Source organism: Amblyomma mixtum, chromosome 3 (assembly GCF_055824585.1).
Source record: "Amblyomma mixtum isolate Tamu chromosome 3, ASM5582458v1, whole genome shotgun sequence".
In the NCBI taxonomy this organism is placed as follows: Eukaryota; Metazoa; Arthropoda; class Arachnida; order Ixodida; family Ixodidae; genus Amblyomma; species Amblyomma mixtum.
In genome coordinates, this window is record NC_143014.1 from 198,630,332 (window position 1) to 198,645,956 (window position 15,625).

Sequence of the window (15,625 nt, forward strand, 5' to 3'; positions counted from 1 at the left end):
ACACCTCCGCCGCTTCCATTAAGAGTCGCGCGAAAGGAAAGAGCCCCAGAAAGCAAGAACCGTGCGATACTTGCCTGGGGGAAAAGGAAGGCCGGAGGGGGGTGGGGGCAGCAGCATAAGGAAAAACCAACAAACAAACAAGTGACGAAAACAAAATGCATCTAAAGCAGTATACGAAAGAAGCCAGCGCGAAAAGAGTGAGCAACCAGGGAGGAAGAGGGGGAGGGGGCAGGTTAGGGGGGAGGACCGAAAAGTGCAATTGTTGCGTCTGGCAGGGAAAACGGGCGGGCAATTGCGAAGGTGTAGGAATTGCGGTAAAAGTGTTCCGTTTTCGTTTCGAGCAGCGAAGGAGAAGGGTGGCAAAGAAGCCCGAAGAGAAGCGCCAGAACGTGACTGGGAAGGGTTTTGGAGGTAATTGCACCGAAATGCGGATGAGCTTTTAGGAGAGCAGAATGCGGGTTGCCTACCGCGCGTGTTTCGCAGCGTGTGCACAATTTTCTTCCCAGGCACTCTCCGCCGTTGCTTTTGCTGCCGATGTAAGAGCGAACCTACTTACCTGAAGTACTGCTGATGTTGCGGATATTGATATGTACAGGTACGCCAGAATTGCAGAAAAATGTACGCGCGAGTAGCACCTACATCGCCCTGTTGGATTTTAGGCCTGGCTAGTGTCGACTCTGACAGACTGCGTATGGTTCAGGGTGAGCTTCGGGGCCTGGCAATCGCATCACAGCAGCACAACTTAGCACTGCTTACATATGTTATTCCCGTTATCCCGCACTGTCCGTTTCTGTCAGGTGATTTTTCGTCCGCCCACTACTTTGGACAGTGCTGCATGAATAAGGATATATTTTGGTGTTCACGTAACTATTTTTATTTTGCCTAGAGATGGTCAATTTACGATCTTCCAGGATATGCACTTATATTGACAACACACTATTCGGCCGTTGGCATGACGTCGACACTATTTAAGGAAGAGCTGTGCGCTGTCACAAATGTTGTTATTGTGCGAGAACAGGACGTTGAGGGGGAGGAGGGAGGGGTGAGGACCATCCTGTGACAACAGAGGAAATTGCGGGAGAAGATAGCTGGGATACTTTTAGAGCGCAGCTCTTTGGCGCCCGTTTCCGCGTTTTGCGGCGTCGCCGCCGCCGTCGCCGTTGTCCGTTGTAACCAGCAGTGGACACGTTAGTGGCGCTTTAAGCTGCGAAACCAATGGAGTGGGAGCTTGGAAAGCAGAAGGCGAAATTGGTAAATTGGTTTTTGAGGAAAGAAAATGCGCACTATCTGTCTCATACATCTCGGTGGACACCTGAACCAGAGTGAAGGCGCATAACTGCCCTCTTGGAACAGTGGACAGCTCCATCGTGCTTTAGCAACGTGGCACGGTAGTGAGAAATGTGCGCTGCATGCGTTGGCATCGACAACGTTGTGCCAGAAACGCGGCGTTGAAGCCATAGGCCTTCGGCGTTCTTTGTGTTCATTGGCGTTGGCGTCCAGAACGTTTTACACTCCGATCATTTTAAGGGACGGAAGTGCGCATAATGGATCCCTGGGTCAGTGGACGCCTGAAGCGCGCTTATAGGTACGTGGGGTGATGAGAGAGAGATGTGGGCTGTATGCGTTAGCGCTGACAACGGTGAGCGAACTCTCGCGCGCGATCAACCAATATCTGCCACCTGCCAGGGTGGCAGGGTGGGTGGGGACTTTAATGTAGATATAAAGACAAACAAACAGAACCAGGCATTGGTGCAGCAAGTCGAGGATATATTTATCTATTTCTCCGACCACAAAGCTTTCTTCATGACAATCAAGAACTGTTAGCGGAGTGTTTCTTGAGAAAGGAACATGTGTGAAAAATAACAAGTTGTCTGTAATTGTACGTACATGTCTTGCTCGAATTTTTTGCCTAAATCTATCGAAAAGCAGAAGCAGCTGAAGTGCTGCGCTCAAATTTCGTATAAGGAAGTAACGTAATCGTCGGCAATTTTTCAAGTATCTTGCTGACAATGTTAAACCACCTTTCATGCGAAGAAAAAGGCAGATTAGAATAATCGCTTTAAAAGGCAAAACGGCCAGCTTTCGGCTACTCCGACATTTTAGACACGTTTAGAGTGAAAAGACGTCGTTTAGTTGTGACAGTCCAGCCATTGAAGTTACAGAAAGTACTGTGCACCCGAACTGCCACGATGATAATAGCGGGCCTCACAATACTGTACATAAACCGAAATCGACCTCCTGCCTAACTCAGTGAGAGGTTGTCAAGAGGGCGGAAAAGTGGTAATCCGACCAGTGTATGTACCAAAGCTGATCTACACAGCAGTAGACTACACAGCACTGGCCGTCAAGACCAGTGGTGTGTAGCGCCCTTCCCGCAGTAAGATCATTGCACAACACTAGCTTTCCGGAAGCACAGTGTTGTACAAGACATCGAGTCTTACTTTGGAGAAAGAATTGGCAATTTCTCTTTGTAGGGAAGTAGACATGACGCATTGTAGAAAACGTGCTGTGCAAAGCAAGACGTATGCATATTCGTGAGCACGCTTGTCTTAACAGCGCTGTAGCGGTGTGCTGCGGAGCAAATAATGTGACATTAAAGCGCAGCTGCTGTGTTAGGGCCACGCTGTTCGCACATGTGCCGCTTTTATGTCTGCGGGGTTGTGCGTGAACGCGAGCGTTGCCTCTGAAACCACGTAAAGCGGAGACCACTTATAACGTAGCCGCTTATAGTGCGGGACCGGATATAATGAAGTTTTTGCGGGCCACCGCTCTGCTTTCCATAGGGCTCAATGTGAAGTCGTACCGCTTAGTATGCGGTCGCGCGAAGCGAAATGTCGGTTATAGTGTGGTTTTGAAAGCCTCTGGGTGACCGCGCGGAACAGCAAGTGCGCTTCCCTTCGCTGCACCGAGAGCTTCTGAAACGCGCTGCAGCATACTCCGTAAAATGAACACAACAAAAATTACGTCGCGATTGATAGCCAATCCGACACAAATGCGAGAGCATGAATCGATTCCATGATCGTTGGCACTCCGCTGTTTAGGTTACGTTTTTTCGATTTCACTTTGCATTTCACACACAGACTGCTTTCGCCAGTCGAAGGCACTGCTGCAAGCATGTTGTCTTCCGTAATCACCCATCTGGCTACGCTGCCACTTCTTGAAGGAACGGCAGTGATCACCTTTTTCGGCCCCATGCGTCCGTCTACGCCTCACTCCGCACATTGATGAAATCGGTTCTATCGCACTCCTCTGCGGTCGCGCTGCATGCGGTATGCTAAAGCTGATCTATTCGTACTTAGTGGGTTGCTTTTTGTTCAGTGGTAAATAAAGCGTTTTTGGAAGGGAAGCTACCCGTCTCTCGTGTATTTTGACCTGAAGAAACAATGTTTTTCCTATAGTGCGGTACCGCTTACAGTGTTGATTTTCGCGGCCCCAACGACAAACTTTGTAAACTGTCTACACTGTATGAGCTTTAAATTTTCGATTGCGTCCGCAAAGCATCATTTGAGTGCTCTAGACAAGACTGCTCACGGCTTTACATAGCTGCTGCACAGCTAGAGCGTATCATGGCCATTCTCACGCTGCGTTTGCTCCGATAAGAGTCGCCTAAAGCGCATAAGCCTCGCGACGCTTAAGCAAAGCTCGTGCGACTGCTACACGTCCCTCTTCACGCTTGCGTAGAAGTTCTCATAGGTTAGGTGTGCTACCTGGGGTATCTCAGCAATGGCGAGAGCCAAAGCATGTAGCCAGCACGACGGACCTATTGTCGTCTTAGAGGTTCTGTAGAGGGCAAGCCTGCACCTTGCTCCTTGGCTGTGGTGTGATACTGCTGAAAAAAAAAAAAAAGATGCCCAGGCTTAGCTTGGTTAAGCCAAGAATGCGTTGCATATTGCGCGGTCTTTTTTTTTAGGGCGAGGTATTGCTTGGCGGCACTCGATTTTCTCGGCAAGACGTCACGCGCCGGCGCAGCGCCCCTAGCGGGAGGAGCGGGAGTCAGGTGGTGGCTGCGGCCGCGCGCGACCGCGCGAGTTGGGGCCCAGCTTTTCCTCCGGCTGTCTTGACGTCACGTCACGTGGTTGCGCTCAAGGTCAATGGTGGCTGCCCGGCCGCGCCCAAGGACTGAACTGAGTGATTGCAATATGCAACGCATAAAAAAAAAAAAAGATAAAGTGTACACGAACGACGCAGCGCGAAGAGACAGCAAAAGCGTAGCTTAGAAAGCACTGACATGATTCATGCTTCGGTCATCATGCTTTCGCAAGTGGAAAGACAGTTTACCGGCAGTAATTTTAAAAATTTGCGAGTGCGTGTAACTGACCTAGCTCATAATTAAGCCCTGATTCCGGCTCCAGTTAGAAGTCATGGACGAAGTTCATATTCAAAAATCTGACACGGAAAGGGACAGTGGGCTTTGTCGAGAGCTGCAAATGAAAACTAAAAATAAGTCTCTGTGACTAAGTGGCTCTAGCGTCGAGTCAGCTATCGTGGAGACAGGATGTCGATTTTCAGGTTGGAGAACATGCGGTCATGTTGTTTTTTATCGGGCCTGTAGGAGGTGTGGCAACGTAGGCGTCCACTTCTGCTGGAGTCAGGCATACAACCATTCTATGTGCGAAGAAAAAAGGATGAAATGTAGCGCAAAACCGAATCTTTTCCCAGGTCACGTCACAACAACCGCAGCCTCGAAGCAAAAATGAAGCCCTGGGCTCGGGGAGCTGGCAAGCGATGGATGTCTCTTGGCTCGGAAGCTCTCCGTTTCTCCCGAGATGTACCTGCATACGCACGCGGCACCCGACAGACGCACACCACGGGAGCAAGTGCGAGGTTCTCACGAAGAAGGGACGGCGTTGTTCGCGATCTCGTCCACCGAGAGGAATGCATACCGATCAATGTCTATTCGGAGCCGCAACGCCCGCCCATCCTGGGCAGCTACCGCATTTTCTCGCATATGAGTCTCGCAGCGTGGTGCCTCATAGTGCAGTAGAGTACGAGATTAAACGTGTTACCAGGTGTAGTTAACAGGTGTGCGGCACGAAAACCGAAGCTGTTGATTTATTGCAAGATAACACGGATTCGTCACCGTAGCTTCTTGCCCGACGCGTCACACGCATGGCCGTCACGCAAGTGCAGAAGCTAGGAGGAATTTTCGTTCGACGGTGCATTTTAGAGGTGGGGAGGGGGGGGGGGGGGGGGGGAGAGGGGAACGTAGCAGTTTGACCTCGTTTGGCGTTCTCCCATATTTCCATGATTCCTTTCACCAGCGATTTGAGCGTAGTACTTTAGTGCTAGATGGAAAGCAGCCTGCTGAAGTCGCCAGCGAGGAGGTTCATTCCCCAACGCAGTCAGTCACTTGAACTCGTCATTATCCTCATCATTAGCAACCTCCCGCAAACAAAAGCTATCTCCCACTGATCAGCAACTGGCCCTGTCCTGCGCTAGCCACGGCCATCACCGAATTCTTGAAAGTTTTGTAGTGTTCTCAGCCGCCTGGCTCTCTTCTGTTCCCGGCTACACTTTCTGTGCATTAGAATCTGCTCTGAAACCCTACCAAACCAATCGATTGTGTGTTCTCCGCATTTTGTGTAAGATTGGTTATTAAGGCGCCTTCGATACAGCTAGACCTTACACGGGCGTTAGGCAGCCAGAGGACAATGAAATTCATTACAAACAAATAAATCGCCACAGTGGCATTCCGAGCCATCTCAGGATCTGCGCACTTTCTGTCATTTTCTGGTTCCCAGAACAACAGCAGCGCCAGATCTCCTCTATTATTACGGTATTAAACTACGACCGCGTTTCTTCCGCTGCGCTGCCTGCTGCGATGAACCGCCGACGTGGCACGTGCGGATGCCCTTCGTGTAACTCTTCCCTCGCTCAAGTGATCGCTATTCGTCCAATTGTGGGCGCACTCCCAGAGTTGTTTCTTCAGGAATAAGTGTGAAATTGTCAGCATCGGGCTGTCGGTTGGTGAGGCTCTCGACCAGATCTCTAAGAAACAACCGCAGGAATGTAGTAGGTTAAGAGTGCGGGCTAGTTGGTGACCCATTACACAAATGGATCACCATTATAGCAGCGCTTGTGTGTCATCGTTCTTCGTCGTGTGTCTTACTGGTTTGCGCTGGTATTTATATGCATGAATCTGGACGCCCTCTGATTATATATTCCGAGTGTCAGTGTCATGTAGCCTACTGAGTGTTTCCGCTTGATGCATCACTTAATGCAATCGGCCACTGCAATGCCGAGCAGGACGAAATGCTGCTACTGCATTCTTTTTCTCTTACGCACAGCATAAATACTTTTGATGCACACAAAAAGTGTTTCGGAAAGTAGTGAAGCGCAGCCAGCTGGACGACTGTCCCCGAACTGTTTGCTGCAAACACAACGTTTCTGCATCCCATACATAGCACTCACACAAGCGAGTGGGAGTTGCGGGCTTGTTGTACGCCGGCGAAAGCGGCAATTTTTCCCCCTCGGCGACCTCCTCCGCGCCTGACTTGGACGAGGCGCGCGAGGTCTCGCCCCCTCGGGCACGCGAAGAATCGCTGACATACGCAGCGGGCCCGTATATAAATTGCCTCCTTCGGAAAAGCTCCGCGCGCATGCCGTTCCAGCAGCAGGAAAACGGCGTAAGGGAAGGGGGTGTGGAAGCGCCGAGCGGTGCGCGCGAATAATCCCCCCCCCCCCCCTCCAACCCCCCGCCTGCTGCTGCGCCCAAACGGACGCCGGGTCCGCGCCGCGCTCGGTGCCACAAAGGCACCCGGGTGGCCGCCGCGGTGTTGGCCGCCGCTTCACCTGGGCTCGGGTCCCACCGGCGAATCATCTCAGGCGGCCGTGCATGTACGCACACAGCGAGAAGGGCCCGATGAGATTTCCCACGCAGAGCGACGAGCGCACCACAAAGGATGCGCTGCCGCGCCTACGCAGGGGGCGAGCGCCCGCAGCTGAAGCTTCGTTTCGCCGCCCGACACGGACAGGACCCGGCCGGTTAATCTCCTGCTTCTTTTCGCGAGCGCTCGGGGAAATTGCGTGCGCAGTTCGGATTAACGGGAGTGATAAACTGCGGCTCGCGCAGCCGAGATTTTCCCAGCAGGCTTGTGTTGTCAACCAGGTCGAAGAAAGGTCGCCACATGCACTTACTTTTATTGAAGCCCGAGTCGACAGGTATATCATTTTGCGCTCATAACAAGCAGCATAACAAGGTAGAGCAACGAGAAAACAAAGTTTAGAAAAATTATATAAAAACAAGGCGCGTGTGATCAAGCAACAGAAGCAATCGTTGTTCTGAAGTGAACAAATGTGATCGTCAGAGAGGAACTGTAATTCCTTGTTTAAGAACGCCACGGATGGGCATTCACTCCGGCATCATCTCTGAACGAAGAACGACAGCAGCTTAAAAATTTTCCTTTCCAGTTGCTCCTTTTCACTGCCTAAAATTATCTCTCTCTCTCTCCCTCTCTCTTTTCTCTGCCTAAAACTGCATTTCTAAAAACCGGAGAAGTAGGGAAAGCTTTACAGTGCGCATGACGAGTGCTTCCGACTACCAGCACCAAGAGAGTTCGCACGATCTCTTTATCGGTAACTGAACACAAGTTTGTCCAATGCAAAACTACCCACAAGTAAACGGGATCTTCTAGATGACTTCTACAGTGCATGGGACGTAAAAACTGACACGCTGTCTATCGCTGTCTTGATGCTGGCAGCGGGAAGCACTTTCCAGCGCACTGCTTGTTCTCTGCTTTCTGGAAAATACGGTCACTTTAGCCAAAAAAAAAAAAAAACGACTGGAAAGGGAGGTTTCAAGAATGCTGTCATTCTTCGTTCAGGCGCGCATGCATGCGTTAGTGCACCATCCGTGGAGCTTCTTAACAAAGAATTGAAGTTCCTCTCGGACGATCAGATTTGTTCAATTCCCACAACGATTGCTCCTGCTGCTTGATCGCACGTGCCTTGTTTTCGACGTCCTTTTAATAAAGTTTACTTTTTGTTCGCTTAAGCTTGCGTTGCTGTTTATGCGCGCGTAAGCATGTATATCTGTCTACGCGGACTTCAATAAACGTATTCGTCAGTGGCGCTCTGTGGTGCGTTTCTTTTCTGTCTTGTACGTGTTGCCGGCCGAAGCGCCTTTCATGGAAAGAGATTTGTCAGACGAGGTGCGTGACATAAAAAAATATCAACGTTATGAAATATGGAAATGTATTTTGTTGTTGCGGCGTTCACCTTTCTACATTCTCCCCAAACCCATAGTAGGCCCGTCGAGAAAGAAATAATGATTAGAATTTGCATTTGGGTACCATATTGTTGAGGTATCATGCGTGGAGAAGGTTTATTCGAATTACTCGAAAGAGGTGTGCACATCTATCATAGCTGACTCATGAAAGTGCCTGTACATGCGACACACAATGCAGAGCTGAGAGGTGCGTGATTCTAGCTAACCATGGCTTACGTCGACGCAAATGATCACCTTTGTAGAACCCCATTTCCCTTTACCGGCAGGCACGTATCGCTTGACACCACATGCTGCACGTGCGCAGACACTTATCGGCGTGCACGCAGAATGTTCCATCTCCAGCATTACAAATTCTGAAATGAGAGCAACGAGGACAGCGGTTTTTCATGCCTGATATCATTCAGAAATTCTATCGTGTCCAACATTCTCGAAGGAAAATTTTCAGAATTGAAAAATTGTATGACACTGATATGGAAATATTGAAAGTAGTGGTTCATTCTTCTCATATGTAGCAAAATGCTTCTTTTAAAGTGTCTCCCCCGATCGCATCGAGCAGTTAAGACTGCGATAGAAAACCAATGGGGAACGCTCTTGACGATAGCGAAAACTTAATCGAAGAAAAATGCAAGACTGCCGAGGAAAGATCTGCGTATATATTGAATGTTATAGTAAAATCTTACAATATATGAAAAAATTGCGTTTATAAACGCAAAAATGTTTTTGTCCAGAACTGTTGCGTATGACTCGCCTGCGTGCCTTTTTGAGAGAAACCTGTAAATTTAACTTGAAATTCTAGGGTAACACTAAAACCATCTGCATAAGATGACATGTATTCGGTTCGGAAGAATGTAAGGCGTACCGACCACTATCCAGGTTCCTCCACAGTCTTGCATGGATACGAGATAGTGTTTCGCAACTGTGAATTGAGCGCAGAAAATTGGTCCGCATAATTTTAATAACACATAGGAGCGCGATCGAAAACTGTGAATTCTAGCAAGTATACGAGCGTACCCTCATTTCCATAACTTTCATCTTTAATCTCTGCCTCCAGTTTTACTGCACAGGAATAACCACTCTCTTCTATTTCACGCTAAAACTTTATCTTTGTGCTTGCACTCGCTCGTTATTCGGCTGCGCATCGCGATGCTTCTGTGCAATCCTTTCTTCAAAATCGTGCATTTATTTCCGGTTCACTAGCGAAGTAAACGAGCAAGGTGGCACCGCTAGTGACGCTGTATCCGTACATTCTTAAAGCACGCTTCACAAAAGCGGAGCAGAGCGAGGCACTATAGCGTTCGTGAACTTGACGTTGTGGATGGAGGCAAAGAAACGTGGGTACGGGGCTACGCGAAAACTTTTCAACTAAGTCACCGCGTCATGCGGGGCTCGCAGAGGACAATGAAAGGCAAGGTGGTCTCTAGCCCACCACGGGTGCGCAAGAAAAACAAAGTAGCTGCGCAACGTCTGGAAACATTAGAAAGGAGCCCAAGATCCGTTAGGAGCACTTAGGAGCCTCTAACCCTCGCTCAAACAACCTTTTAAGGGGTCCTCGGAACAATAACTCATCTCCAGGCTCATTTAGCGCCCCTTGAAACATACGACGCGAAGGGCTTCGCTCCCCTCTTCTTGGAGACTGGCATGGCGCTCCCGGGCCTGAACCCCAGCTCGAATGGTGGGAGGGCGGCGGCGCTATTAATTACGCCGCCAGCTTAGCTGGCCCAAGCGACGCGCCGGGACAATGGCTTCTCTTGCGGCGCGGGGCGCCCATTATTAAAAAATGACAGAAGTGGAGGCGGGGGGTCTACTCGGGTCCATTGAAGTTTGTTGTCAACTGGCAAGTCCAGTTGGACGTGCACAATGAGGAGTGGAGGGGCGCAGTGTATTCTCGCTCGTGTGTGTAATCGTCAGACGCTCGCTGCGTGAGCTCGCGTGCAACTCACCTGCTCGCCGAGCTCGGGATATCGAGTTCATAGTCGCTGTTGGCTATTGCTCAGAATAGAAAAGTGTTCTCTCAGATCGTTCTCTGCGGCGCTGATCAGAGAACCATGAAATTTTGAGCGACTCCTTAGAAAATGCTGCCACATCTCGGGTTTTTGCTGTCATTTTCATGGATTACCGGCTGATCAGAGAACTGATCAGAGAACACTGCATGTAACTGTGCTTCCCTATCAGAGAAGGGCACGCGCAATATCGTACTGTCCGTTCACGTTGCATTAAAATCATTTTCTCTAAGCCCCTCACTTTCCGCCCATTGTAACTAAATGTGGCAATGGCACACGTAAGCACTGGCTAGACGATAACAGTACCATTTGTTTCGTTGACTGCTGAATGTGCTTGTTACACGAATGATAGCCGCGATCGTTACTTCATTGTTCTGCCGCACTTAAGTTACCCTTACACGCCTCTTTTTACCAATTGCCATGCTCTCCGTCCAAGCAGTTTTCCCATTACCTGGCCTACGTGCCGCCCTTTGTGTTACGTCACTTAGGGTAATAAAGCCGGTTCCCGTACTGGATAAGAGATTAGAACACATTCATGACCTTATCTTCAGGAAAACAGAGAAAAGAAAATGGTGCACGACGCCGACGCATGATTGGTCTCAGAATGCGTGCGTTGCCAGTGCTGCGCCCAGCCTTCTCAACAAGCTTCCAGTACGCTAACCATGTCACGTTAAAATGAGAGGACCCCAAGCCATCTATTAATGGTTAGCAGCCTGTATACATCTTAATCCTAAGCTAGGAATCCCCAGTAAGGAAGCCTTCATTGCGGTGAAGCCGCCTTATATCAATCTGAAAGCTTCCTTATAAGGGCACTCAGTGAAGGCCACGTTGGTGCTTCCTGAGCGTAAGACAACATGAAGCTACCTTCTTACGCCTTTTCATCGCTCTTCGTCCTGGACAAGCCGTCCACCTCACTGCTGCCTCACATGATTCTCACTTGCGCATGCGCGCTGCCGCTTGTTGCTGGCAGGCTGGCTGCAGGCATGGTGGGAAAAAATTGCTGATAGTTTAACTTGGCTTGAACCTGGTTTTGAAGCGAAAGCTTCAAAAGCTTCAAAACGTTGTGCACGCTCGTCGTCGGTCTCTGCTCCATGCCTCCTCTTCTTCACTTCGCGTTGCAGCTTAAGCCTAGCGAGCCGCCGAGCGACAACGGCTGGGTGCTCCGGCTCTTTGCCCATTGCCAACTGCAGCGGTGCGCTCACATAGCCGCCGCGTGGCACACGTGTCTGGTCCGTGACGTCACATCATGACATCACTTATGACGTCACTCAGGTGATCATTCATATGTCCAACTTTGACTTTGACCTTGACTTGACCTTGAGATTAAGGTGGGCCAACCTCAACCTTGGTCTGACCTCTAAGCCTATGGACCACCTTGGTGTAGCACCCGGCTGTGCACCATGGCTCTACTATGGTTTGACTTCTAACTCAGCTGAAGGTCAAATTTGCACGGTTCGCGTGAAGCCCGAGGTCCTGTAGTGAAGCTTTAGCTTCAAAAAACCTTTTTTTTTTTTTCTCCATGCATGTAGGTGACGAGACTCGAGCGCAGCGGGAACGTAGTCGGAAAATAACGAAGCGATTTCGGACATAGTGTTGCTACACCACGTCAAGTTCTGCGCTCGTCTGTGGAGGTTTTTCAAGTTGAGCAAGCAAAATTTGAAGAAAGCGCTCACGCGTTCCGATATTAACTGTCCAGTTTAAAAATTCGGTGAGGAACTTCTATTCTTTTATTGATTAAAGGCGATCGCGCCAAACTTCTGAAGGCTACTCTTGAACCCAGACGTACGGCAAAGTTCTGTACGTGATGACGGGCGAGGGGAACTTTCAGAGTAGGCTGCGTTCCTCCGTCGAAAATTCTCGGAAAGGAGGCCTCACGTAGGGTTAGAAAGGGGCCGAGCGAAAAGGAGCTTTCATATTTTGGGCCTTAATTTCGATCTTTGAGTTTTTGGCTTAGAGATTAACGTGACGGCGACGAGGATCAAAAATTGAAACTTCGCTCTAAGGCTAACTTAGCTTTGGAGCTGAAAATTACGGCAGCGCTGTGGAGCATGCCGCGTCTGTGTGACAGCTGTGGCAGGAGCCATTGATCCGCCCGCGAACGAACTTGCCATTATGCCGCGCGTACGATTGCCCATTGCGCGTTTACAGTACGAATCTGGCAGGCATGGGCTGCACCTACCGCTACTTTTTGTTCTAATAACTAGGAGACTTTCACGTGACTGCTCATGCTAGCGTACTCGTACCAGGCGCAGAAATTCACTACCGCACGATGGAAAGTAAGAGTACCACACCCAGAATTGTAAGATATGCCTCAATTTTGTCCCCATCTGCCTGGAAACCTCACGAGGTGGTTGGTTAACCTTTTGCATGCTGCGCTGACTGGATCCAGTTGCAACGTTTTCATGCCCAGTGATCTTCATCCCGAGGTTTTAGACCTTGCCGAATGGCGAACTCAAAGGAGGCACTTTATCGAGCTCTGTAGCAGCGAATAAGTTAATTCGGGAGAATCGCGCTGATTCTGTAACACGTGACATATCTGAGCTCGATGCTTCAGGACAGGAAGTGTTTGCGCAGGATGTCTTCCACCGCGGTTTTCGACATTTTGTCTCGTAAAGAGAGGCCGGACCAGAAAGAGCATAAACCCTGCACATATATACGCGAACTCCCTCGTCCGTACTCCAGTGCGACTGCCAGGATTTGTACTGCCTCTTTATTGTTTCCTGTGGCCTCTGTCTCCTTTGAGCAACTTACTCGCGCGCCACCCGTGAAAAGTTCACCAGCTAGCCAACTTTCGAGCCTTTTCACATCTTGGTTATATTCACTACTAGAAAACGGCCGTATCAACAGCGCTCGTCAGCGATCATTCCGTCTAATAATCTCATGACAAAATTTCATCCCATTCTTCTTGACCAAGCATTTTAGGTTCCTAGCGCGCGCAAGCCTTCTACGTTCCCACTTGCTTGTGAAAAGTAACTTCAAGGACCATCACACTCTTAGAAGACGAGCCCGCCGCGGTGGCTCAGTGGTTGCGGTGCTCGGCTGCTGACCCGAAAGACGCGGGTTCGATCCAGGCTGCGGCGGTCGAATTTCGACGGAGGCGAAACTCTAGAGGCCCGTGTACAGTGCGATGGCAGTGCACGCTAAAGAACCCCAGGTGGTCGAAATTTCCGGAGCCCTTCACTACGGCGTCCCTCATAGCCTGAGTCTCTTTGGGACGTTAAACCTCATGAACCATAAACCATAAAGAAGGCTGATATCTGCTCACCAGCACACCCCCCCCCCCCCCCCCCCCCTCCCCAGCACTTCTTAAACAGACCCTTAGCGTTGGCCGGAAAAGAGGTTGCAGAAGTACGGAGGTTTTTTTTTTTTGTCACTTAGATAAGGACAGCAAACGCGGTAGAGACCTCATGGCAACAATATTTTGTAGCGAGGATGACCTACTCTTGCTTGATTACGCTGCACTGAAAATTGTGAATCACAAATTTTTTCCCTTTCTGAAGCCGAGCCCTTTAGAGTTTCGATTATAGTATTATCCTGCTTCCTGCTTGTTATTACCATCCGTTGTTAGCGCAGCGCCTTGTAAACGACTTACGCTTTGTTTCTGCGCTAGACCTGCATGCCCGCTTTTTACGTTTTTGATTTTTTTACTTTGTTCAGTACGTGCTCTTTTTTAAGAACTTTTCATTGTGTGAGTGCCGTCGCATAGCGTCTCATTTCTCTCTTCTCTCCCCTTTGTGGAACAGGCAGGCGTTGCGGCACTTCTGGTTGCATTTGCCAGTTTTTGTTTCTTTTCTAGGTTTTGTTTCTTTTCTAGGTTGTCTTCATGTTGTTAAGGCAGATAATAATCACGGTTATAATAAAATTCAAATATCAGCAGCATACGTGAGTGGTCAAAAGTTATCACTCTGTCAGATTTTTTTATTCGCCGAATGTGCCACTTGGCAGATTTGGAAAGGGAAAATGGGGTGTGTAAGCTGCGATTCGCTGATGATATTGCCTTGCTAAGTCGCTCAGGAGATGAGCTGCAGAGCATGATCAATGAGTTACAGGCAGAGCAGAATAGTGGGTCTAAAGATTAATATTCAGAAAACCAAAGTAACGTTCAACAGTCTAGCAAGGGAACAGCAGTTTACATTTGGTAGCGAGGAGCTGCAAATGGTAAAGGAATACGTCTACTTATGGCAGATAGTCAGCGCAGATCCGGATCACGAGAGTGAAATAACTAGAAGAACAAGTATGAGTGGAGTGCATATGGCTGGTCCTCTCAGATCATGAATGACAGTTCGAACCCGGGTACTCCGGCTCGGTAGACTAGCGGCTTTACCAATATCCCTCAAGAGAAAAGTACATAACAGGTGCATCTTACCGGTACTCACCTATGGGGCAGAACGTCGAGGCTAACGAAAAGGGTTCAACTTAAGTTAAGGACAGCGCAGCGAGCTATGGAAAAAAAAATACAGGCGTAACGTTAAGAGACCGGAAGCGGGCAGAATGGGTGAGGGAACAAACGGGGGTTAACGACATGCTAGTCGAAATCAAGAAGAAGAAATGTGCTTGGGCAGGGCATTTAATGAGAAGGCAAGATAGCCGCTAGTCCTTAAAGGGCCACTGACCAGGGTCCGGACATTTTTGAAAAACAAGCCCACTGCATAGATGAGGCATCGAAGATAACCTCTGCAAAATACTAGAGCCATGCGCGCCCCGAAAAGCTGCGAAAATTCAAATCAAAGCCCGTTCGTTCTTTCCTTCCTTCAAAAACGGGCCCGGCCCACTACTCTGCACCCCGCTGACGTCAAGGGGGGCTACTTTCGCTAAAGGCACTCCATTGGTGCATCGTTCTGACTGACGGGAGAAGGTTGGGCGTAGCCTTGGCGTCGCGTCGTCTGCACAACGCTTTCCGCAGCGCCTTCTGTTCTGGTTCATGCCTACAAACCCGCATGAAGGAACAAAAAAAAAAAACTGCGGAGGGAGCGTGCGGCGACAGCCTTGAACCCTAGCCATAAAAAGTAAAAAAACAGTAAAACTGAGGGAGTTGGCTCGCCCCCCCCCCTCCCCCCCCCCCCCCCCCCCGCCGTGATCCCGTCACGAGACGCTCTGCGTGCGCGCTCCCTTCTCAGTTTCTTTTCTTCTATGCGAGCCCCCCAAAACAAGGTTTTAATTAGTAGTGCAGCAGAGCCTTTCCCTCGCTCGCCCACTTTACCGCTCCGCACACATACCGCTTATCTTTCGTGCATCTTGCGTACGCCTTGACTCCAATGAATGACATATGCTTTGGAGCGGAGAAAAGACACACACAGAACACAAACACGCATGGAGAAAAGCAAACGGGCGGTTGCCGGGTCCGCGCTTCGCCGTGTGTTTCGAACACAACCGACTTCCGCCCCTCCGCTCGTGAAAC